General features: G+C 39.1%; 1 long non-coding RNA gene across 1 annotated transcript in view; it reads right to left on the reverse strand.

The window, feature by feature from the left end:
* LOC114015637 (uncharacterized) overlaps positions 1 to 25,643 on the reverse strand; it is a 270,614-nt gene that overhangs the window by 183,945 nt on the left and 61,026 nt on the right. The window contains exon 2 of the long non-coding RNA XR_003559672.1: positions 15,852 to 15,952. This is a non-coding gene — a long non-coding RNA (uncharacterized LOC114015637). The remainder of the gene's footprint in view (positions 1 to 15,851; positions 15,953 to 25,643) is intronic.

Below are 25,643 nucleotides of genomic sequence, written 5' to 3' on the forward strand. Positions count from 1 at the left end.
AAAATCTTCTAATGTGAGTCACTTTATGATGATTCATTTACTTTTTCATCATTTTAAAAAGAACTTCCCTGTGTGAAAAAGTTTAAATACTTCATTGAAGAAACTACTTGCAATTGCTAAGCTTTACTTTTTATTAAAGACAGAATTGCTACTTTGCCAAAACAAAACACTCCTGAGCAATTTTCATATATTTCTAGCCTTGGAAACTAAGCCCAGTCTGAGTTCAATGTTAAAACCAGTGACAACAGATACTCTGCAGCATGGGTGGATTACTAGGCAATGCTGCAAAGTTCTGCAATGTTACCCAAAATCTCAGGCTTACCCAAAACTACAATCACTATATTGTAGTCACCCATCAAATAAATGCCTGGTGCAATAAAGTAAAAAAGTTGTGAAAAGTTCCTTATTTGCATCAATAGATTTTCTTTAAAAGTTAATTCTACACATCTTAAATAGCAATTGAGGTTTTCCAGTATAATAAATACTTGTTTTGCTAAGGAAGTGTAGGGTAACTGCTTTACAAAATTGGGAGCTATTGAGATCTATTGATTAGGGATTTCCAGACTAGACTTGAGGTCCAAGATTTTTTTTAAATGTCCCCAGAAGACCAGAATTCTGACTACTCCCTAACAGAGAGCTACGCTGGAAGTGACACATATGCATACTTATTAAAAAAAATACTGTCATAATATATTTAACCAGTCACAGTGGCTGTGTGGAAAAGTCGGCAAACTTATAACCAAGGGAATCCCTTTAATACTGGGAAATCTCATGTTTCAACTCCCTGAAAGCCAACGTCTGTGATTCCCTCATGAATAGTCATATAAAGGTTAACAGAATTCTGTAGGGACCAAATCCAAAGTTCTCTTTATTGCTGCTATACTGAAGGACTTCTGAGTCAACACTACGGATTAATGGTCCTCTGCTAAATACAGAGAAGCTAAACGGAGAGCCCTAGGTTGGCAGAGGAAATTAAATTACTCCTTATAGCCAAATAGCAATAGAGGTGTGACAAGAACACAAAAACCAAGAGAACACAAAGTCAAATTTGAAACTATGTCGTCATGAAATGCTGCTTTACCAAAGAATACACGACTGCAAAACAGCAGAAGATTTTACAAATTGGGCATGCTTTGCTCTGCAGAAGTTCTTAAGTCTCTGGAGGGAACTAAGGATGCTCTTTCAGGAACCCAGATTTTGCACACCACATTTGTAGGTTACATCTGCGATGCCCAGGTATAAGAGCCTGAGACTTGTGCAAAGGCTGAAAGATATTTCAGCTATGCAAACATCATTCAGAAAAATAATTTCTTCTTTTATATGTTGTTACTGTAAAACAAATAAATAACCCAATGTTGTGCAACATGCAGATCTGTACCACCAGTCACTCCAAATGAATGATCACACATACTAGAAAGGGCAAGATCTCAGTCTTCTATTATACATAAATTGGTGTTTTAGTATTTACCCAATAAAGCAAGACTGAATAATGTACTATTATAATGAACTTGTCAGGAAGATGAGAAGTAAACTCTCTCCCCTGTTATATTTGTGCCATTCTAGTGGTTTCACAGTACTTTCAGTGTGCCCTCATTTTCTCAGAAATTTGGATTTCAACTCTTTTGTGATATTTTATTAAGAAAGCACAGAGTTTTCTTCATGTTCCCACAGGGGCTGAACTCCAATCTTAAGTAAAACTCTCCAAGTTTCTCTCTACTAAGAACAAAGTCCACATTGTACCTATTTAGGAAAGAAACGTACAGAAAACCTGATACTTAGGAGTGATGTGAAAGAACATTAGCACACGGTTCTGGAGATCTTTTGGGCAAAACTGTTCAGCTATTCCATAATAACTATTAAAGGCAAGTATTGTTCTTTCTTACTTCAAAAATACTCTCAGCTGGAGCTTGCTTTCTGCCTCCAGCAGCTTGTTTCCCCTCAAGCCTGTTGGTACAAAGTGCTGTCTATGAACATACTATTTTTCTTGGTATCTGCAATATCCATGCTAATGGCCTGAAGCAAAGATGAGGAAGGCATTCCAGACGTTCTCCCTGATGGTCAGAAAAACCAAGCAAGGGAAGAATATAGCATTGCCTAATAAATGGGATAAGATAGACACCCATGAGTACAATGAGACGCACATGTAACCACAGATATATGCTTCTATGATAGGCTAGCATTAATCAAAACCAGAATTACATACCTCTTTATGTTTATTTCTTATTTCACCTGCACCATTTTGGCTATATAGGCATTTCTGTTGCCCGTGTAATGCCTCTCCAAATTTCTAACAAATTCAGCCACAATCAGCTTCTTGTCAAAACCAAAAATGTCTAGCTCTCAGGTTTTTTCTACTTTTTCTCTCTCCCTAACCCATCAGTCTCCTGCCTCCCAGATGTAGCTGGTGTAGTACCTATAAGCTCCAGCCCCAGGCTGTAGGGTAACCATAAATTTAGTATTGTTCAAGAGCAGTAATGCTCTCATAACTTAACCTTAATGAAACTCTTTGCAAACACTCTCCTTTATTTTGTGCCCTGCATCTATTTACTCGTAAAGAGATACCTAAACACCCACACCCACCCCACCCCTGATAAATGAAACATATTTCAACTTTCTGTTTGGTCAAACATACTTTATCAGCCAGGTAATAAAAGTTCTAGGCAGAGTCTAAAAACTGCAATGGGAATTAACTCAGATTGCTAATCTAAATATATATATGTCTGTTTTCACCCTTTATAATCATTCTAAAAGGCAAGTTCAAAATACTGTATTTTATTGCTATGCCCCTCTGCTCCTTACAATTTTATTCTTTGAGCATCTTCAGAGTCACACCTGAGTTGCTGAACCACCAGCCTGCAGGATTTTAGTAGTCATATCCTCATTTGTTAAGATTTTTGTCAACAGCCGACGCTCATCTATTGTAGGGTACACACTGAAATCAGCATATACAACCAAAATGCATTGCTAATGTACGTGACTGCAATCCAATGTGTAAACTGTGATGAGGCACGGCACCCTTAAACTTCCTAAGCTCCCAAATTTAACAGAATTTTTAATTTCCTCTTCTGAGTACTGATAAATCAGTATCTGTTACAACATCTGCTGACCTGCTGCACTATCCCAATTACCCACAGCTACTCTGCACCTGATGGTAGCATTCTTATCTGCTGCTAACACAATACAGTAGCCCATTAATCCCACCTCTAGACAATTAACCCTCTGTCTGAATCATATTCAGTAGATTGAAATTTCTCAGGGACTCAAAATATTTTATTAAAGGCTTCACTTGCTAAATGCTTACATCCCTAATTCTCTTCTTTGTTGAGTTCCCCCAGGGAGGAATAAAAGAGTCAATTTAGCTGACTAGCCTTTGTTTTCAGAAGCTGATGATATCAAAGAGGGCTGTAGATAGTGGATATAATCCTACAATATAAGATTTTTTGATGTTCAGCTCTAAGTGAAGTGGATGCCTAAGTTATTAGTGTACATAATAGTTGCCCCCTGAATTGAACTATGTAATTACTACAGAAATATGAACTCACTAAGTAAAAAAGTTAAATAGCAGCAGCATAAAGCTTGATATTAATGGTACTTTCATTACACATCAAGAGGAGAAAAACACATATAGAGGCCCTTTGATTCTCCTTAACTACTGTTATTCTTTCAGTGTTATGCAGTAGGGTATTACTAACATATATGATCTGGTACACACTGGATTTGCTACCCCCGTACTATACACTTTAATATATTTCACATAATACGATAAGCATCTGATTTACTTCACAGTAGCTTTATAAATAGCAATATCGTCTGATAGATCCAAAGAAATTCTGGTAGAAATTATCTCAAACTGTGTGACTTATCTTCCAATGTACAGGTAAAGCCATGCCATATATGCAAATGTCTTGCAAATCCCAGCTGAAACCACTCTAAAAATAGAAACTGATATTTTATTACAATACTTTTGTAGTGTAAGAAGTTCACTTGCCTAGTTCATTAAAAAAAGTCTTATCCAACATCTTGAGATTAGTGCCTTAGAGAATTTGAACAAATGATCAAGAGCCACAATGAAAATCTACTTGGGCACCGAACTTTGCATATTCATTATTGGACAGGGAAATAGATTCATGGGTGAAAGATCATTTTGCACCAAAAATGCCTTGCAAGAAGAATGAACCTTTTCTGAATATCATTAATTATTCTTTAAATTTGGAGTTGGCAGCACTAGCAGCCTAACTAGATCCACATCAGAACCTGAATTCTTTGAGACCTCTTCACAAAGAAACTAGTGAGAAGCCAACGGGATGGTAATCAGGATCAGATTCTGTGCATTAAATTACAAGACAAAATACTCAAAAATAGATGAAAATTGAACACAACTAAGATAGTCATCTGCCTCCCTCTAACCACCTGGTCAGTATAGGACAATGGGAGCAGCTGCAAAACATAACTGATTCATCTGGGCACCTACAGCTCCCCAGAGGATGAAGGTTATGACTGAACACTAGTTTGGCAAAGACTTTTTTATCCCATCAGTATTGTCAAGGGCTTGCAAGTTTATTTTTAACAGAATCCCTGGAAACTCAGATAATAAAGATAACAAATCTAAAAATCTATTAGCTATATAAAACATTACACAACACCTCTTTGTAAATCTAAACTCGAGATCTAAAATACAGTATGTAGAGCAATCAGACAGTAACATCACAGCGTTACGGGTGAAAACTCCAGCGAGCCAGCTCATGGAAGTGGCCAGGAGGACCAGAAGGTAACAGGCAGACAGATTCACTTGGAAGAAGAATAGAGGAGGAAGGATCTGCCTCTAATACAGCGGTTTGATGAAATCAGTTCACTAAAGTTATTGTGCTGGCAGACTCTGCTATGACAGTGGAGTAGCACTATGTAAGAGTAACACCACAACCCAATGAGTAAAAAGGCAAGCCTGGGTACGGAGAGTGATTGCAACTGTAGCTGCTAGTGCTCTAGAGACACTTGTTTATTAAATTTCTTCCAAAGATCTCGTACTAAAGCAAGTTTAGAAAATTTAACACACTAAACAAAAACATTGCAACTTTTAAATGGATCGTACCAAATGTGAAACGCAATGACTGATTTTAAATGCACAAATATTTAGTTAGACCGACCTTTACTTCCATCTTTTAAGACAGGCTCTGCTAGCCTCTATTGCAGACTTTGCCAGAGAACAATATTCTGCCTGCTTCAGGGAACTCAGCAAACCCCATTTCTGTATTTTTACAGTAATATCTTATGACATAGCAACATTTATCTGTATGTGTGAGTGTAAACACTGGACGCGTATATACCTTACCCGGATTCCTTTCTCATGTAATTAGCCTTTCATTAGTAGTTAGAAATTAGCTTCCTTAGTTATGGAACGCTCATGTACTACAGGAAACTAGGACTAGATCTACATATTGTATACTTATACTGTGCAAGATTATTAAAACATCAGACACAGAGGTTTTGTTTTATTTAATCTACTTACTAATATTGTTAATGACAGAGAACTGAGAAAACTTTTGCTTGTTTCCACTGCATGCAGGATGTTATCAACCTGAAGTGCTGTAGTTAACACACTTCATAATATTTTATCTCATAGGATGAAGCAGTTTCCTAAGATTAAAAAGGGAGGGGTGATTGTTTCCACTAACCTGCAACTACTAAAAGTCTAAAGATATTAATTCCACATCTCTAAATGGGTGTAAGATAGTATTTTTTTCTTGTTAACAGAAGAGTTCTTCCTGATTTCTGTTTTTAATACATATTCTTTACCCTCACAAGGACAGTTACAATCCTCCAACATAAACAGACGGCTTTTCACAAAAACTCAGTCTCACAACTAAAACTAATGCAGCAAAACAAACAGAAACATTCAGACTATTGCTCTCCTTCAACTAAAATCTGATGACAGCTGTAGTCACTGTGTAACAGAGAAAAGCAGAGGAAGAGAAAATACTTTGTCCATCTTGATACAGAATCACAGAACGGTCAGGGTTGGGAGGGACCTCTGGAGACCACGCAGTGCAGCCCCCTGCTACAGCAGGGTCACCTACAGCAGGTTGCACAGTCACGGCCAGGCGGGCTGGGAACGTCTCCAGAGCAGGAGCCCCCAGACCCTCTCTGGGCAGCCTGTCCCAGGGCTCTGCCACCCTCGGGGTGAAGAACTCCTTCCTTCCGTTCAGCTGGAACCGCCTGTGCTGCGGTTTGTGCCCACTGCCCCTCGTCCTGTCGCTGGGCTCCACTGGGAAGAGCCCGGCCCCATCCTCTTGACACTCGCCCTGAAGATGTTTGTAGGCACTGATGAGACCCCTCTCAGCCTTCCCTTCTCCAGGGTACCCAGGCCCAGCTCCCTCAGCCTCCCCTCACAAGGGAGATGCTCCAGTCCCCTCATCGTCTTTGCAGCCGTCCACTGGACCCTCTCCAGCAGTTCCCTGGCCCTCTTGAACTGGGGAGCCCAGAACTGGGCCCAGTATTCCAGATATGGCCTCACCAGGGCAGAGCAGAGGGGGAGGACCACCTCCCTGGACCTGCTGGCCATGCGCCTCCCAACGCTCCCCAGGATCCCACTAGCCTCCTTGCCCACATGGGCACACTGCTGGCCTATGGGCAACTTGCTGTCCACCAGGACTCCCAGATCCCCACAGAGCTGTCCCCAGCAGGTCAGCCCCAGCCTGTACTGGTATATGGGGCTGCTCCTACCCAGGTGCAGGACCTTACACTGGCCTTTGTTGGACTTCATGAGGTTCCTCTTGGCTCAGCTCTCCAGCCTGCCCAGGTCTCACTGGATGGCAGCACAGCCTCTGGGGTATCAGCCACTCCTCCCAGTTTTGCTTCATCCACAAACTTGTTGAGACTATACTCTGTCCCTTCATCAAAGTCATTGATGAATAAGACTGGATCCAGTAGCAACTCCTGGAGAACACCTCTAGCTACAGGCCTCCAGCTAGACTCAGCACGACTGATCACTACTATCTGAGCTCTGCCATTCAGCCAGTTCTCAGTCCACCTCACTATCTACTCATCCAGTCCACACTTCCTGAGTTTATGTATGAGAATGTTATGGGACACAGTGTCAAAAGCCTTGCTGAGGTCAAGGTAGACAACATCCAGTACTGTAACCTTGTATACCCAGCCAGTCATTCCATCATAGAAGGCTATCAGGTTAATCAAGCATGATTTCCCCTTGGTGAACATGTTGACTGTTCCTGATGACTTTCTTTTCCTCCACATGCTTCAAGATGACCTCCAGAATGAGCTGTTCCATCACCTCTCCAGGGATGGAGGTAAGGCTAACTGGCCTGTGGTTGCCTGGGCCCTCCTTCTTGCCCCTTTTGAAGACTGGAGTAACATTAGCTTTCCTCCAGTCCTCAGGCACCTCTCCTGTTCTCTATGACCTTTCAGAGATGACGGAGAGTGGCTTGACTATAACATCTGTCAGCTCCCTCAGCACTCTGGGGTGCATCCCACTGGGGCCCATGGAGTTGTGGGTGTCAGGTTTGCTTAACTGATCTCTAACATGGTTCTCCGACCAAAGGAAAGTCCTGCTTTCTCCAGACTCCCTCTCTTGCCTCCAGGGTATGGGAAACCAGAGGGCTGGCCTTGTCAGTGAAGACTGAAGCAAAGAAGGCATTCAGTAACTCCACCCTCTCTGTGTCCTTGGTCACCAGGGCACCCATCTCATTCAGCAGCAGGCTCACATTTCCCCGAGTCATCCTTTTCCTGCTGATGTACTTGAAGAGGCCCTTCATGTTGTCCTTGACCTCCCTCACATGATTTAATTCCCAATGGACCATAGCCTTCCTCGTCACCTCCCTGCATGTTCTGATAACATCCCTCTGTTCCTCTCAAGTGTCCTATCCCTTTTTCCACATCCTGTAAACTTCCCTCTTCTGTTTGAGGTTTTGCCAGAAGCACCTTGCTCATCCATGCAGCCTCCTGCCCCCCCTTATTGTTTCTTACTCATAGGGATGCATCTATATTGGAAGAAGTGATGCTTGAATATTAACCATATCTCTTGGACCTCCCTACCTTCTAGAGCCCTAACCCACGGAAATTAAGGAAGTGGAAGAGTGAATACATAACACACTTTGTTCATGTGCTGACTTCACAAGCTGGGCATGGAATCAATTTCTAAGTGAAAAATAACCCTGTGAATTTATTTCAATTTATTTTTCCACATATCATCTCTAGAATATTCAGAAGTGATTCTGCACATTTTCCTTTCTAGATAACTCCCACTAATTTCAACGAACTTTTAGCACAGCACTAAAAAGGAACTTCTTTTTAAAATGGTCTAGGAATTTCCACTAGGCAGGCTTGTGAAAGTCAGGTCCAGAATGAGTTGGCATGCTTGCACCTGGAAGCTTGCAATACACCATCAAACGTTACACAGCTGTAACCAATGTTATTAAATTTTCATCTTCAGGAACACTAACAAAAAACTGCTTCACAAAAGGGAATTTAAACAATATACAACTCACCTCACTTTTTATCTTTCTACAAGGAGACCTTTAATCCACTATTTATAGCTAAAGCTAATAGCAATAACACTATATAAGTTACTTACAGCTATATAAGTAACTTCTAATTTCACCCACTCCCTAGTGGCAGGTACTAGTGATGAATCCCAGTATGGTATAGTCTACGGCAGAGACAGAAAGATTCAACATGTCAGAGCTAAAGGATGGAATCAACCAATTTAGCGAAAACACGCAGCTCCAAAAGGCACGTTAAAACAGGGCATTTCCCACTGAACTTGAAGGACTATGCACAGACATAGGTGTATATCAAATAGTCAATTCTTGACTTTCTAACCTATTGTTTTCCTGTCACTCTTTGCCGTCCTTCTTGAAGTCTGTTATAATGATGTATTTTTAACCTGGTTCTTGAAGAAATGAGGCATACGTGCTTGTGTTGCCTGGCCATCTGTCACTTTGCTACTTTCCCTCAAGCACATTTTGAACCTGTTGAACAATTTCAGCCAATTTGAGAGAAGGCTAAAGGTCTCAGACATACAAATTTCTGCATATTTCATCAAAAGCTACAGCTAACAGTAAGATCCAGTGCATTGGTGCATGTAAGTGTGGCTAGCACATCACATGACATGCTGTCACCAACCCACCGAGACAAGCAGGGAGTATGACAGGGATACTGCAGACCTAGGAGAGGAGATGGAGGAGAGCTCAACTTAAACACAAACCCATTGGAAGCTGTGCTTCCTCAGCAGCGTTTTGCATAGGCCAATGTAATTTTACTACATTGGCATCTTCAGGCTTCAGGCAAAACTCGGGCAATATTCACAGAAGGATATTTTGTTCTTTTGTGTTTGTTCTTTTTTTTTTTTTTTCTCCAGATAGCTTTCAATCTAAGACAAATACAGTGGAATGGGGCACATTTGTGGTAGGAATAGAAAGGCGACCAGAGATGGTGTAACCATTTCATATCCATGTACTGGAAATGAACACAGATGACCATGATGGCCAGAGGTCCAGAATTCCCAGACACCAGATTTTCCATCTAGTTCTTATCATCTATAGTTTAGATCCATAAACACCAGGGATTCAGAGTTATCCAATGGCACACAAAAATCTTATAACTATCTTTGGTTATTGCATGCTAGTTTTCCAGGGAAGAACTTTGGAACTCCTGTATTAGGTTTGAGCAAATATTAGTTCAGTCTGAAGTATAGCCGTCTACAGCTGTGACCAGGAATGAAGGAGTATATAACAAAAAGGAGCGATACACTGATGTACATACTCACAGCCCCCAGGTATCAACCACTGAGGTTTTCCTGAGCCACACAGTGGTTGCATCCAAGCAATCACGTTTAATTGTCATTGCTGTGTCTATAGTCTAGTAAGCTACCTAATATTTTTTACACCTATTTACAGTTCTGTACTCAAAATCTTCCAGTAACAATGAATTTTGCAACTGACTATGTATAAAAAGTACATCTTTCCATTTGTTTAAATCTCCTGCCTAACAGCTTAAGGAACTTCCAGTTTTCTGTTATGGGAAACAATAAATGTTTGTTATCTACCTGCCATCTTCACATTATTTGTGACTTAATAGATACCTATGATATTTTCCCGCAGTCATCTCACTTTCTAGTCAGATGAATCCCCATCCATTTAGTAGCTCCCCTCTGAAAAACCTTTTAGTGCTTTTGACCGTCTTTGACCATCCATGTTCTCCTTTCCATGCATTTCCAACATTGGGTATATCCTCACTGAGAAGGCAGAGCCAAACTGCCCATTCAACACATGGGCAAATGGGGACTATATGGTGGTGTAACAGTGTTCTCAGCTTCATTCTCATTTCCTTTACTAATAATGCCTCAAATTCTATTTTATTGCTAAGAAATGGACTAACTTTAGAGAGATGTGCACAATGACTCCAAGATTTCTTCCCTGAACAATAACAGAGGATTTAGAGTCCGCTGTTGTGTATCTGTAGTTGTTTATTTTCCCCATGTGCATTAATTTTTGAAACACTAAATTTTATATCATTTTTGGGTCATTCAGTATTGTGTTTCTGTTTGTCTTCTCATCTTTCTTCCACTCCCTCATTTTTTAACATCTCCAACATACCTTCTAAATCTTTTCTGTATTTCAGATTCTAAAGCATATAACCTTATCTCTATACCCTTGTGACTTGCACCTTCAAGTTTTAACAGCGACACTAAAGCAGATTATAATAGTGAAACAAATTTGACATTACTAAGGAAAATGTTAAATCGGCTGTAATAAGACATACTTAAAGTTAAATTCATTGTGTTACTTTTCCCATTTAACAATTCAATAACACCGTTAGTGCTATCATCTACATCCTTCTACAGCTTCTGGTCAGGGATTTTGCGTACCTCATAGAGATATATATATATAGTGTCTATGTCTTTACATAATGGATATTTTGAAAATATTTCCTAAAGTCTATTACTCGCTATCAGCACCATGTGGAATTATCAAGTTTATATGTAATGTGATTAGCAAGGCTTAAATAGTGTTTTGTGCAATGAAGATACACTATGACAATATTTGAGTGGCTATGATGAGTCATCCAGATTTTGATTTCATGAAAGCAGGACTGCATAACAAAGTGTGAGGCAGGAGTCTCATTGACAGTACAGTCACATACTGCCTCCCTCATTGAAAATACGGTCACATGCCATTATGCTACTTTTTATACAATATGATATCCACCTATTCTTAGCAAGCGTCATGTTGAATGCAAGTGGAATAACGTATGGCATGACTGCCCCTTGTGCTATTTTAGAAAAAAACAGAGTTAAAGCCAGTGTTTTCATAGACTGTATGTTTAGGCAGAAGGATATTATATTAGGATTCTTAAACACTTTACTGAACCTAGGCTGCAGTTACCTAACAACTGTAATAACTACCCGTGTGCTGTCCAGTGGCACACATTTTTACCAAGAAATAGATAAGAAAAAAATCTTTTTTTCAGTTCTTCATTGCAGCTATTTTTAGAGTGTGAGCTTTTGCTTCTGTGTTTTTCAAGACAGTTGACTGTACTAATGCAGTTGAAAGACTTGTGCCAAGTTACATCACGTCACAGGAAATAATTTAACTAAATACAGGATATTTTAAAAGGCTGGGAACATACTGTCATCACCAATTAAAAAAAAAAAAAAAAAAAAAAAAAAAACAAAAAAACACAACAGAAAAAACCCCCACAGTATTTCTTAAAAGCAAATACTGATTGCCTTTGCTGGAGTAATGGCTGGCAATATGGCTGGCAATATTATAAGGAATTTGTGGAGAAGAGAAGACCTTTCTCTACTTCAATCATAATAGTAACAAAAAGTTAGCATACATCAGAATCCCTATCTCTCTAACACCTCAATAGAATATCCACCACTTTTATCTCTGAGGAGCTCCAATCTCCAACTACAGGAAAAAAAGATATGGATCTGGTACTTTGTTATGATTGCAGAAGTCGCATCTGTTTACCCAGTTATCAATTTAAAAGAAATGATAGGGCTAGAAAGGATGCTTGGAGGTCATAAAGTCCATCTCTTTGCCTCAAAGCAGGTTCAAATGCCTCTATATCACACTTGACAGATGTTTGTCTAGTATGTCCAGAGATGAATATGGCACTAACTCTCAAGGAAATTTATTTCAGTGCAGGCACTTAAAATCATTCTACAGGAATGTTTCTGAGCCAAAAAAATATAGAGAAAGCTGATAGGGGTAGATCATACAGTTTAGGATAACAATTATCCCTGGAGGAAAGTTAAAACGGCTCTGTATCCTCCAACAAAGCATAGGACAAAAATCAACAAAGTGCAAGTAGGAAGCATCAAACAAAAGTTATAACAAAGTCCTAAAATTGAGCTTAAAAACAAGCAACCAGAACAAATAAATATAGGCTGTTCACTAAAGAAAGTTCAGAATGAGATCTGACTAATAAATGAAATGTATCAACAAAGAACAGAATTGCTATGGGTTGCAATTCCAGTCCTCAGTAACAAAAGGACAGTACTGAGTTTATATTACTGATTTACCAGAAAAGTGGCAAAGACTGTGAAGAATATCTGTAAGAACAAAAAACTTAAAATAACGGAAGATTTCAACCACATATACATACATTGGAGAGTTGTCAATGCAGGTGATACTGAGACAAAATAACATGAGCATTTGCTTTTTAGATAAACTTTTTAGGGATCAAAAGAAAAAAACCTAACTCTTGACTTCATACTGAATGGTGCCTGCAACCTTATTCAGGATACTGCTTTCAAAGGCTTAATGTTACCAAAAAGTCCTGTAATAAAGTCAAATATAACATATTATAGGAGAAACAAAAGATCTTTTGTACCTGTGCTTAGTTTCAAAAAGGGAACTATATAAGACAAAAAGTTATGTTTTTGAAGGCTGCAGATTGTATAACATTAGTTAAAACACACAACATATGAAAAAAAGCTTTAATAGCTCAGAAAGGTCAGTATGGTTCAATAACAGAGGCTATCAGAAGCAAGAAGACATGCTTCAAACAGTGCAAGTGTCTCCAAGAAGGAAAACATGAAAGAACGTATCTAGCAAGCTATATGTGAAAATAAAAAAAGGAAAGAAAAAAGAAAAAAAAAATTGTGATTTGTTGCTGAGAAATTACTTGAAAAAGACACTAAAACAGAAATTCTTAAGGTATCGCCAAAGCATTCAGGTTATCAGTCTTTCTGCAGGACCAAGTGACAACAGAGGGTACAGAGGGAACAGTCAAGGAGGATATTGCAGTAGATGAAAAGCTAATAAAACTGTAGCTGGGATATGCACAGCCACTTAAGACTCAACAACCTTTGGGGATATACAAGAGGCTTTATCTTAAACCGATGTGTTAAGAGAAGGGGACATTAAAAAAAAACAACTGATTAAAGGAATAATAACACATTATAGGACACAGAGGAGCATCATAACTACTAAATGTAAAACTCCTGAACTGTTATACCCATCACTTTAAGTATCATTTGCATCAAATGAGCGGAAGATGGTAAATATGAGCCAACAGGTACCCCTTTGTTTAAAATGAGTTTTTAGAAGATCTAGAGAATTACAGCTAGTGTATCTGCACCCAACCAAATCATAGAATAACGAGCAAGGGAACAGTAGATACAGGAATAAACCTGTTGCAATAAAAAAAAAAATAGTCAACATGGTCGTCATACAGGTAAGTCATGCCACTGAAACTTATTAGACTTCTCTATAGAACCAGAACAAGACAGTTTATATGCTGTACTTGAGTTTCCTAAAGGTTTTAAGCAGGATTTCTCAACCAAAGGTTCATAAAATGCCATGAAAATGTCTTCTTATGCATTAATAACTGATTAAAAGAATAGGAAAATAAAGAAGCAACAAATAGTAAGACATCAAACGAAGCCTCTGTCCTGAGGCTTGTGCTGTTTAGTATTTGCATTAAAATGATCTGGAAAAGGGGATGGTAGGGATAGCAACATTTGCTACTAGTGACGAATTATTCAGGGTAGTAAAAAGGCAAGCAAACAGCAAAGACTTGCATAAGAATTTCATGATAAAGAATGATTAGGCAATAAACTTACAGACAAAATTCAGTGTAAATAAAAGTGAAGTAACACACATGGAAAAGTAACCTTAACTATACATATTCAGTGACTGAGTCTAAATTAGCTATTAACTTTCAGGAAAGCTATCTCAGAGTTATAACAGATAGTACCATGAAAACAGCAGCTTGGTACTCAGAAGCACTTAAAAAGGCTAATAAAGCATTAAGAATTATTAGAAAGGAAGAGAGGATGAAAGAGAAAACACCATTATGCCATTTTATAACTCCATAGTGAGCCTGCTGCTGCATGAAATCTGATTTCCCCATCTTGGAAAGCACCAAAGACCTGCAGCAACAGTGATCAAAACTCTTCAGGACACAGAGACAACAACAGGGAGGGAATCCTGGTATTTCAGGATTCCCTTAAAGTGGAAATCTTAGGGTAGACGAGAAATTAATTTTGGAAATTCCAGCATATGTTGATTCGGAAACAAAATGTGCTTCTTAGGACTCTGACAGCAGTGACTGAAATTACAGTTAAACTGCTAAAGTTTCATGGCTCAAACACTCTAAGGACAGCCCTGTCACTCAGTGTATCTTCGTCCCCGAAGGCACTAATAATTTTAGTCGCGTTCGTTTGTGGCCTGCGTGGCAACCCCAGCCCAGATCACCCTGAACAGATGTGATCTGTTCTGCTGCGGGAGCCTGAGCCTAAAAATTCCCACTGCAGACTTCAGTCAAGGGTCTGGAATGCTCCAGCTTGTACTAGGACTTCCAGGGATCTCATGCTCAGGGACCTGGACAGAAAAACTTATTGAGGCTTGCATGTAATATGCCTGTGTAAATGTCTTAGTCTTCATCCTGGTCAGGCATGCAGCCTCCCCTTGAAACTCAGACACCTATTTGTCAAACAATTGTCATAAAAATCTTAAAGCTTGAAAATCATTTCTGACAGTCTCTATACATGGTCTAAAAGATAGTACCACACAGAAACACCATATTAGGGTAGAAGAGCTCATATGTATATATAGATATAGACAGATAAAAAGAATTGAAGACCACCTTCAAATGCTTTTCTTTACTATCTGAGAAGTATGTTGAAAGCAGGTCATTATGCTATCTTTCTTAAGGTCTGAAAAAACACTTGCAGCATTGCTGGCCAGCCCCGCCAGGTCAACAAATGTGATGATAGTCAACTTCCCAGATATCAATACTACCTTTACCTCAAATATCCCTCCAAGACAAATCAGAAGAAATTTTTAGTCCAGACTCAAAGAAAAATAAAACCATTCTGTCCTATGGTAAAGTTTACAGTAATAATGTGATTAATGAGGCACCTGAGTATGGCAAGTAAAGACAGAACGGGGTTTAATGGCTAAAGATCAAGACTAGAGAAAATTAGACCCGAAGCATTTTTCATGGTGAGATTAGATAAGCTTGGGAGCAATTCACCAAAGGATATTTAATATCTTTACATCCACACTTCCTAGAAAATAGGTTCTATTACAAACAGAAATTAATAATGTAACCTACGGTACACTGGAGGTCAGACCAGACAATTGTAGTACTCTCTTTTGTTTTTATAATCTGTGAAACTACAAACATAAGTCACAGAAAGCATCTAACACTTTTTAAACTAATTCATTGAAAAAAACTTCTCCAAGGACAGGAATTCCCTGAAATTATGATTTTTTTTTAACTTCCTTACAAACAGTTACTTCATTACCAATCCTTTGACCTAAGTTAAAGATTAATACTTATTTCCTCATTTTCTTAGGAGCAATACAAGATTTACTTACCATATTCCATTTCTCTCTCGGGCACATGCCTGTGTCCTACCCACAAGTTTGCAAGACTTTCCAAAACAATGTCAGTCTTGATCTTCTCACCACTTTTGTTACTAAAAAGAAGCAAAACAAGAACTGTTATCAACAGGCAGCCATAGTAGCAATACCATGTGACTTACTGGATGGAGATGTGTCAGCTTGAAAAATTTTAGGCAAAATTTCATTCAGTATCAGCTGACAGCTGTCTTTTTCAGTTATACTTCAAGTTTTAATGCATCTCAGATTAGAACAGGATATTCAGCTGAAACCATCAAGTTAGTCACATTTTGATCAAAGCCATTATGTATCTCATAGTTTTTAATCAAAATCCCAAACAATCTTAAGTTTCCTCAAACTGTCTTAAATACCTTCTTTTGATTCTATCCTATTTTACTGAACTGAAATAAACCAGCCTCAAATTTCACAGATTTTTTGAATTTTTCATACAGCTTTGATACAAATAGTGGCCAAAATTGAAGCCCAGACCGACACAGCACCTCTTCAGGCTGATCCCTAACCCCCAGTATGGCATGGCACCAGTTTGAAAACCAAATACTTCTAGTAGTTCCTGCAGTTGAAATTCCAGCCCATTTGAAGGCAATGGGAATGGTGCCATGAACTCAATTAGGACCAGAATTTCATCATTTTACTGGAAGTTTTATATTTGTTACAATAAAAAAAACATTTTTCATTATTTATGGGTTTTTAGATCCCTGTGTATGTGTGTATACGTATACTCGCCTGGATAAGAGACTGTGCAACCTGCTTTAGCAGGGGGGGTGTACTAAGTGATTTCCAGAAGTGCCTTCCAACCCCAGCCATTCTGTGATTCTGTGAATTATAGGTATACATAGCATCGCTGAGAACAATACGTACAGGTACCCAGAGCAAGAATAACCTGCCCCTTATTCATGAGAATGACAGCTCTTCTCTCAAGTGAGCCAGATACATAAAATAGACCTACTCAGTTCCCTTATTATCTCTCGATTTACAGAAATAATCTAAAGTTTCACGGATTAATGATTATAGATCCATCAATGACAAACTGTGATTAGCTACCTCATTAACATTAATGAACCACCTATCTGGAATGCTGTAGTGAGAAACAGTCAAAACCTAGTTTTTACTAACGGACTTTTTTCTCTCTTTAGATTTGTGGTAAATGTAATGATTTAATTGTTTTTGTTGCTGTTGATAGGCAAAAATTCACAGAGACCTTGGATATGGAAGCCATTTGTATTGGACATAAATTTAGACAAATAGATATTCTTTTATATTTCTTGAAAGAAAAGATAAAGAGAATTGTAAAAGAGTCTGGACAAACACGCAAAGTAAACATGCCAGGATTATACAAGATATTTCATGACTTGAAATATGTCACATACGTATCTAAAAGTATTACAACCATGATGAGTAATTTAAAGATGTATCATCAACAATGATTTCTTAAGCAATTGACGCAGATGGGTGTAGGTGCGTGGCCATGGGGGCTGACAGATTTCATTGAGCCCATGACATGTGCCTTGCCTATCTGCAGTTGCTGAATTTGAGTGAACTTTCTGCTGTGCCAGCAGTAATCCAGGCATATAATTACAACATTTGAGAAAACTCATCCGAGGAACAAATAAGCTTGCTTAAAAAAAAAAAAAATTCTTCATATTGCCCTGACTCATAAATCTATGGTGCACTTAATTAAATTCAATAGGCAATTTTAGAGAGAGATAAACAAATTAAAGAACCTCTACTAAATGACAGAGAAAATTCCAAATAAACATAATCCATTTTGCATTTTAATTCCAATGTTGCTTGTCCTTGTCAGGGCTGATACCTGCCTTATACATCCTTTTTCTTCTTGAAAACAACTTTCATGTAATGATATTAAGGAAATGTACTACAAAATACATGATATTTTTTTAAATTAGCTAACCCACCCCATCCTCCATGGACACATAGAAGAAGGCTGGAAAAGACAATCACAATTTTTTATTATGCCAAGGAGCTTTTCTTTAATGATTCTTCTCCTCCTAGCCCCTCTAGAGAACAGTAATTAGCATGCTACTTGTCCAGATCCATCAACAAAGGCACGTATAAAGCTGTAAATATGCCATGCATGTGTTAGATTTATTATGGTATCTTCTAGTTTGACAGATTTATACATTGTCTTTTTTCTTGTAAAGGGGAGAACTGCTGTACAAAATAAAGAAAATAATTTGCAAGCAGTAGTCCTCAGCTATGTGTAGGAGCCCATCTGAATCTATCCAGATTCTCATGCTATTCCAGTCATTGAAATCCCCAGTTCCTACATTCAGCCTTTCTCACCACCTCTAGAGAAGACTATTTCTTGCTGTTGCTGTTGTGTCTCACCATATGTGTTCATCATTTTCCAGAATCCTGTTTAATGTATGACTGGGGGGTAGAAACTAGGTAAGGCACAGGTTCCAAATTCTGCTCGAGAGAGATCTTTTCCATCTAGGTGTCACGGGAAGTTTTCTCTGTGCAGTCTGAACCACGCCTCAAGTCTCTCAAGCCTGAGAAACAGCAGACACATCCTACCTCTCCTTTTCTTATACCCACATTCTTCACAGATTGTTCTCCCAAGCACCGAAAAGCCAAGCTTTCTGTCACTCCTATCCCTATGCCACTGCTGAGCACCGTGCAGAGCAAGTGTGGTCTGTAGGCAGATGGGGGGATTTCTGTCCCTGGCAGCCAGGAAGCGTTACCTGGGCCCATGCTGATTTACTGCACCTGCTGAGGGAAGGCTGGAGGTGGGCAGAGAGAGCTAGCAACAAATGACAGAAAACATTTGTCTTCAACAACTGAAAAAATAAAGGAGAAAAAAAAAAAAGTCTAGAGAAGCTGACAGGTGGTAAATCATGAAATGGTTCATATGGATTTTTTTAAAAGATATAGGAAACCACCATGTGGTGCTCCCACGCGCAGTTTTATAATATATGTGTGTCTATCGATGAAACAAGGAGCAAAGGAGATATGCACACTACAGAAATGTTACATGAATGCTTCTCAGCTCCTTGTCATTGGGCTTCTTTCACTCCACCCACTAAACCTGGAACAGCATCCCAGTTTCTCGAAGTCTGGCATCTTCTCTTTTCTTCTCTCTCCTTTTTTCAGCTCACAGTCAACCACTCACTTCATTTCTCAGTTTTCTTCTCTTCTCCTCCTCCTTGGGCCTCTGCCTCCTCTATAGACTTGTAGTAGTTCAAGACCCAACTAAACCCTGCACCAAGTAATTATTTCATATTATCTTTCCACCTTTTTTTCATTATCTTCCTAGTCTGTCTAAATTCTGCACAGAATTCTTGATACCTTTGACATGACATATCTGAAAAGAGAAAAGTTATGAATATTTATAAATAATAATTTTTTTGAATAAGGGAGGGCTTGCTATCTTTAAGGGGAAAGACTATTTCTTCTTTAGACTATGCATTTTCCAAGGCCTTTAAAACCCTTAAATATTGTGCTATGATTTCCATTGTGTGGCTCCGTATTTTCAACCTATTCGATCATTGAACAGTCCCTAAATGTAAAAACACAGTCTCCTGACATGCATTATGAACAGGAGATCTGTACAGATATAGAAAAGGCTGGAATGTTTTTTCTTATGAGCTCAAAAAAGAAAGTAGTTTGGAGAGTGAAACAATTACTCAGCCTTAAATATATGAGAAATCTTGGTGATATTTTGAGCATATTAAGTTTTTGAGCCTCATCCCAGAAACAGACAGGCAGTTCCAAGTAAATGCCACATGCAATTTTTATTCTTCCTCTTCTTTCTACAGACATGGAATCAAAATACAAGAAAAAAACAATATAACTGTTGCTTTGTATATTGGGGATATATTAGGGATTTATGTATTTAGGATATAATACTAAGGATAAAGAAATTATTACTGGTCATAGAAAAGAAAATACTAGCACTTTGGGTGGTATTGACTCAGCTAGGTTGCCAGAGGTACTATGTATATCTGAGGCGATACCTTGAATTTGATTCTTTCTGTATCACAAAGAGTTAATATAGATCCTGGAGTGTTAATATGAAACTAGGCTGCGTTATTCAGTAGACAGGACATTGCACTGTGAACCAACTGGAGTTTTTGCATGATCAGTTAGGCTACTAAAATTATTCTTAGTTAGGATGCTGAAGTCTTTTTTAAGATAGTGCATGGTGAACAGGCACTTCACATGCTTAGATGTCAGCACAGTTGATTTTTCATTTAATAGGACCTCAGGCTCTGCTGTTAGAAGGATCTTGGTGACTGTGAGATGCAAGGCTCAAATGTCAGACATATAATATTTATTAGAAGCAGCAAAAGAAAAGGTTGCAGCCACTCTACATAAAATGACTTCTGAACTGAATGGAAAGCAACCACAGTTCCCAGTGGTAGAAGTGTCAGCAGTTACATACTGTAAAATTATGAATAAAATCCTTAAAAATATAAGAAAGCCTTCAATTTTCTCCAGCAAGAACATGAGGCTATAGTTGAGTGAAATTCCCAAGGTCCAAAGAGAATGAATATCTGCAGGCTGTTGTCTGAGGTTCCAGACAAAGAATGCAGTATGCAGTACAGCAAAATATCTGTAAGTGCGTGCACTGAGATGCCTTCTAGTGTCTCCTGCTTCCCAGACCAGGATTATCAGATCTTCAGTCTCTTTCATTGTATTCTGCATTAAAGGAAAACTATAAGGTAGGGGAATCACAATTGTAAGTGAAAGTTAAATGGCAATTCAGAGTACTTAAGTTTCCAAAACAACCTACATAACCCTTGTGAGAGGCCTATTGCAACAATACAGCTGGATTATGGCCATGCAAAATGACCCAATACTACACAACTGTTAGAAGTTCCCTAGGAGCATTTTGAAATCTTGAATATGCTTGTGGGAAAGTATTTTGATTGCTCTTAAAGAAGGGAAATCACTGTCTGAATTAATGTTCCCAGAAATTTTGCAAATATTTTATCACAGGATATCTAGACTAGTAAATGGGATCCATTCTTCCATTGCTTCAAATCCAGAGTAAAAATGTACATTTGGGGTAGCGGTGGTAGTGATGTCTGATTCAGATATTCAGAAGTCCCAATTTCACCCTGAAATATCAAAGGGTTAAGATTTAAAATTCCTGCCTGATTCACCCCTGTTAGCTAACAATCCTTACTGTTCAGTGGAAAATTACTTTGAATCCTGCAGCTCTCTGCCTTCTGTTCCTTAGAATAATTTCTTCCATATGATATTTGCTGCATGTGTGAAAAACAAATTTATCACCTAAATGCACATATTTCTAATGGTCTCAAAGAACAGTGATTCAAACAGCGATTCAAATTTTCAGCAGCAGTAATACTACAGAGATTGGGGAAAAACCCTCTGGAATTCTGCTTAAGGAAGAAATATGTGGAACAATAACTAAATGCAAACAATCCTTCCCATGTGAAGCATGCAGAAAACTATTAGTGATGGAGAAAAATCTGCAGTGCATTTAGACAGCTTAATTTATGAAGCTTGCCAAAATAATTAAAAGAAATCCTACAAACTTTTCAACTCAAGAGCAATCTTTTCATTTAATGAGGTAAAGGAATGACAAATGTCTTGATGAATGTGAATTTTAAGTCCCCAGGCACAATAACCTATTAAGAATCTTGCCCACACAGTCTCTTACATGCACCAGCACTGCCTAGCCCTTGCTCAAAGCTGGGACCCTCTTGTGTGTGGCAACAAATTCTAAGTATCACACTGCCATCACCATGGAAACCGATGGACCACCAAAATTTCAGGGAGCAAACAAATTACATACTCCTACTTGCATGGAGAAAGGTAATTTTTTCTTCCTACATTATGATGGAATTGTGAGAAAGCTGATGTGAAACACTGCCAGTGCCATGTCCAAATGCTAAATAATTTCAAGGTAACAACTGAGATCAGTCAACCCTCATAGCAAGTGTTGCAGTAGTTGACAGTGGAGGTAGTGTAATGTCTGTGAACACCGTAGCCGGTGCTGGGAGGCTAACAGATTCTAAGAATATTATTAGCTACATTTGGAGACTTGAACTGAGAGTCCAGAACAATCAGGGGACAATCCTGACTGATGAGAACATAGTATGGGTTACTTGTTGGAGCTGTACCTTCATATAAGTTCTTCCTTTGGCCCTTCGTATCTGCAGGCAGCATCTTTCAGGAAGCAGTACAACATACATGCCAGAACTGCAGCTGGCAAGTGAGGAGGAAAAGTAAGGTGAAGTTAACATATGAATACTGCAGCAAAAGGCTTTTCCTCTAAAGAGTCAACGTTTATGCAAAATATGATAAAAGATACTACAACGCTCACGAATGGTCTTAAGGCAGCTGCCACTTGTGGGTCTTTGCTGTCCGTCTGCAGGGAGGGATCAGACCTTTAAATCAGGCCACTCCTGAGGACTTAGTAACGCATCAGGGTTCACTCTATCAACCAGCACATACACACTTGCCTACTGTCCACAGCTAACCGGAGATATTCGCCAGGTAACCTGCTCTGCCAAGATATAGCTGTATCCCGGCCTGAAGACCAGCAATGACGCCTGAGTGTAGCAAATAGAGTACAGCTCTTATCTACAGCTCTAAATCCATTTATATTCTCACTTGCACATGACTTATGTTGGTTTCAGTGGGTGGCAATTCTACTTCTCTGACAGTATTTTATAATAAGAGATCTATCTAAAGTAAAGAGGGAAATACATTCCAATTCCAACAGTGCACTCAGAATGGAAACAGACTTCGAGCTGAAGACATTCTGGTAGATGTATTTTATTGGTTTGATAAAGCATCAGCAGAAAAAATGAATATGTGGAATTTATCAATTAACCGACATCAGCCTAAGACAAATCTTCAGCACCTCATGACTGTCTGCAGTGGCTGCCTCCACCTGCAGTGCTGTTGGATGCACTCTGCTAGCTATGTACTAGCTCTTTTCAAGCAATTTTCTTTTTTGTAAATGTAAATATTTTTATTCTCAATTCTTACGTGCAAAGGCTTTTAAGTGAGCAAGAGAAAAAACATGCCAAGATGTACTCACATTATATTTCTATTTTTATGGGTTTTCCTTGTAATGCCAAAGCACCATGCACTTATTTGGTTTGACCCAATTAAGCAATACATGAAAACCTACTTCACTAAAGTTCACTGATGCCAGCCACTGCTGCAAATGACAAACACAAGGACTTATTGGGTTACTGCTGCACACTGAAATGTAATCAAAGGCTGAAATGTAAAAACATACAACAAAAAATACAGCTGTCCTCCAAAAAAAAACTTGCTACTGGTGAGGATTTACATTACAATCCCTTAAATATAAGCACAATATATTTACTGGAGAAACTGTAAAAGGTAGTGAGCTAAGTTACATAGGAAAGATCAGTCCTGATAAAATGAGGATAGAATACTAACGTACTGTATACAAGCCTTGGAAAAGGTGTCTTAAAATATTGGCAGTCCAGTAGAAATTAGCAGAAACAACAAAACCTGTAATAGCAAGACTAAACACCACATGCTTATACCAGAAATCTGATCATCAGCATCAACAAATGTCTTAAGGCATCAGTGAGAAAACTTTGCTGCTTTGAAAAGCCACTCTCCGTTTCCCAGCTCCTTTCCACTATTTCTTGCTAGTAAACCGGCAAATGGAAAAGACACTGATGTCACTTGAACACCTTTCTGCATAATTCACAGGAGCCAGAAGGCTTGTGTCCAACAAACAAATGCACCCACATTTACCTGCAGTTGTAAAACTGAAGCCTCCATACAGTAAACTGTTTACTTTCACAAAAATTACACCTCCTCTAGGTGTCCTGTCCAGTGCCAGCCCATGCAAATCCCCACACTACTCATTAATTTAGTTCTGACCTTTTACTCTAAGCTCCAAGGACTATTTGGGAGTGCATACGCTTAATACACAAGCCACAGTGACTCCATGACTCCATCACTACAGAACATGTTGAACAGCACTAAGAAGAAAAAAAAAAGGGGGGGGGGGGGGGGGGGGGGGAGAAAAAAAAAAAAAGGGGGGAAATTATTTAGCTTGCAAGACTACCAGTCCAAATAACAGCAACATATACTTTAGCCTTAGCCATGCTTGTGCTGGAGACAAGCACAAATATCCCTTCTTAATGACAGCAGAAAACTTCCTGCTGTGTGAGCAGCATGGTGCTAAGGGGAGGATGGGGTGCTGAGCTGGAGTACTGCCCCTTGTACCTCATCTCTGCTTAGCCAGTGTAAAGAATACAGTCAAAAGACAAGGAGCATCCCAGAGCCTAGAATGACAGAGCCAGTGCACAAGAGCTGTGGTGCACCACAAAGAACTGCATCTACAGTTCTGGATGAATTTTCATGTTTAAATATAGATTCTCAGTCAGTCACCCACAGCAGTAAAAAAGTTATCCCCAAAGGAATGAGATGGATACATTGCCCCATTGCAGCAGAAACATATTATTAAGAAGTGGCATTTGCTATTCCTTCCCTTTAAAACACTTAATAATAAACTGCTTAAATAAAACTTGGGCTCCTATCTTCTGCTTCGCTTGAAATCTTTGTAGGAGGCATGAATCACACAAGATATGACAACCACCATATCTGGAGGAGTAGCTCTTGGCTTTCAACTCTCAGCACAGAAAGTAGTGATAAGAATATTGCCAAAGGCTACAAGCAGGCTTTTGGGACTGTGACTATCTAAATTTGAAATAATATTAGTGCCTGCATGTTCTCCTCTCCTTTGCGTGTGTGGGTTCATCAGTTCTGAGACCATTCTGTTATCCAGCCGCTCCTGTTATTGATGACAGTGTGGAAATCATTTGAGAGGAATGTCTCAGAAGCCTTTCACAAACTAGTGGGGCTCTCCCAGGGGATACAACAGCATTATCGTTACAAAGCACCTGGGATGTGCTCAGTGCTTTCCTTTCCCCAAAGGGCTTAGTCATGCAGGATTGCAGATGAGAGCTCTGAGCCAGTGGCTGACTATGCCACTTTGCTAATTGCAATTCAATGAAGATGAAACAGATGCTATCTGTTGGTCAACAGCAATACTGTGGCCAGCACCCTCAAGCGTATGTTGTGCATACGATCCAACAGGTCTCCTTCCTTTCCAAAGAGTCCTCAGACACTCACGCTAGCTGCTGTTTCTTTCACTGGTCCTGTTTTTTGCTGCTTTTCAAAGCAGCTCTAGAGAATGCTGACATGAGCCACTGCTGGACAGCAGTGAGAGTAACCGAAGCCCTAGAGAAGGCTCACCACCCAGAATACCACACCACTCCTGGGGTCCCAAGAAAGGATCCTGCCAGGATGCAGTCAGGTTGTGTGGTCCATGCAAATGTATGGCCTTGCAGGGGGATCGGAAGGGAGGCATCCTGGTAAAATGATGCATTGCTGGACATACAGGAGAAAATTCTGGATAATTTGGAGGTTTCCTAAGTGTTAATATCTAGGGAATTTTATTTCTGAGCCAAGTGTGGTCCAACTAAGTTTCTATAGCTTTTCCTTGTAATGTCAAAGTATCATGCATTTATTTGGTTTGATTTAATTAAGAAATATATGAAAGGCTGCTGGGGTCACTAATTTTGAGCTAGTAAGGAATTGCAAGAAGAGATCCCTGCATCTTTGAAAACTTTTTAATCTTATACTGGGTGTTGTCACCAAACCAAAATTAGAATCTCTGAACAGTATTATCCATTTCTCCGTCTTTATTTCTTTTTGTACTGGCATTCACAGTAGTAAATGCACAATGATACTATACCC

The sequence above is a fragment of the Falco cherrug genome, chromosome 15 (genome assembly GCF_023634085.1).
Source record: "Falco cherrug isolate bFalChe1 chromosome 15, bFalChe1.pri, whole genome shotgun sequence".
In the NCBI taxonomy this organism is placed as follows: domain Eukaryota; kingdom Metazoa; phylum Chordata; class Aves; order Falconiformes; family Falconidae; genus Falco; species Falco cherrug.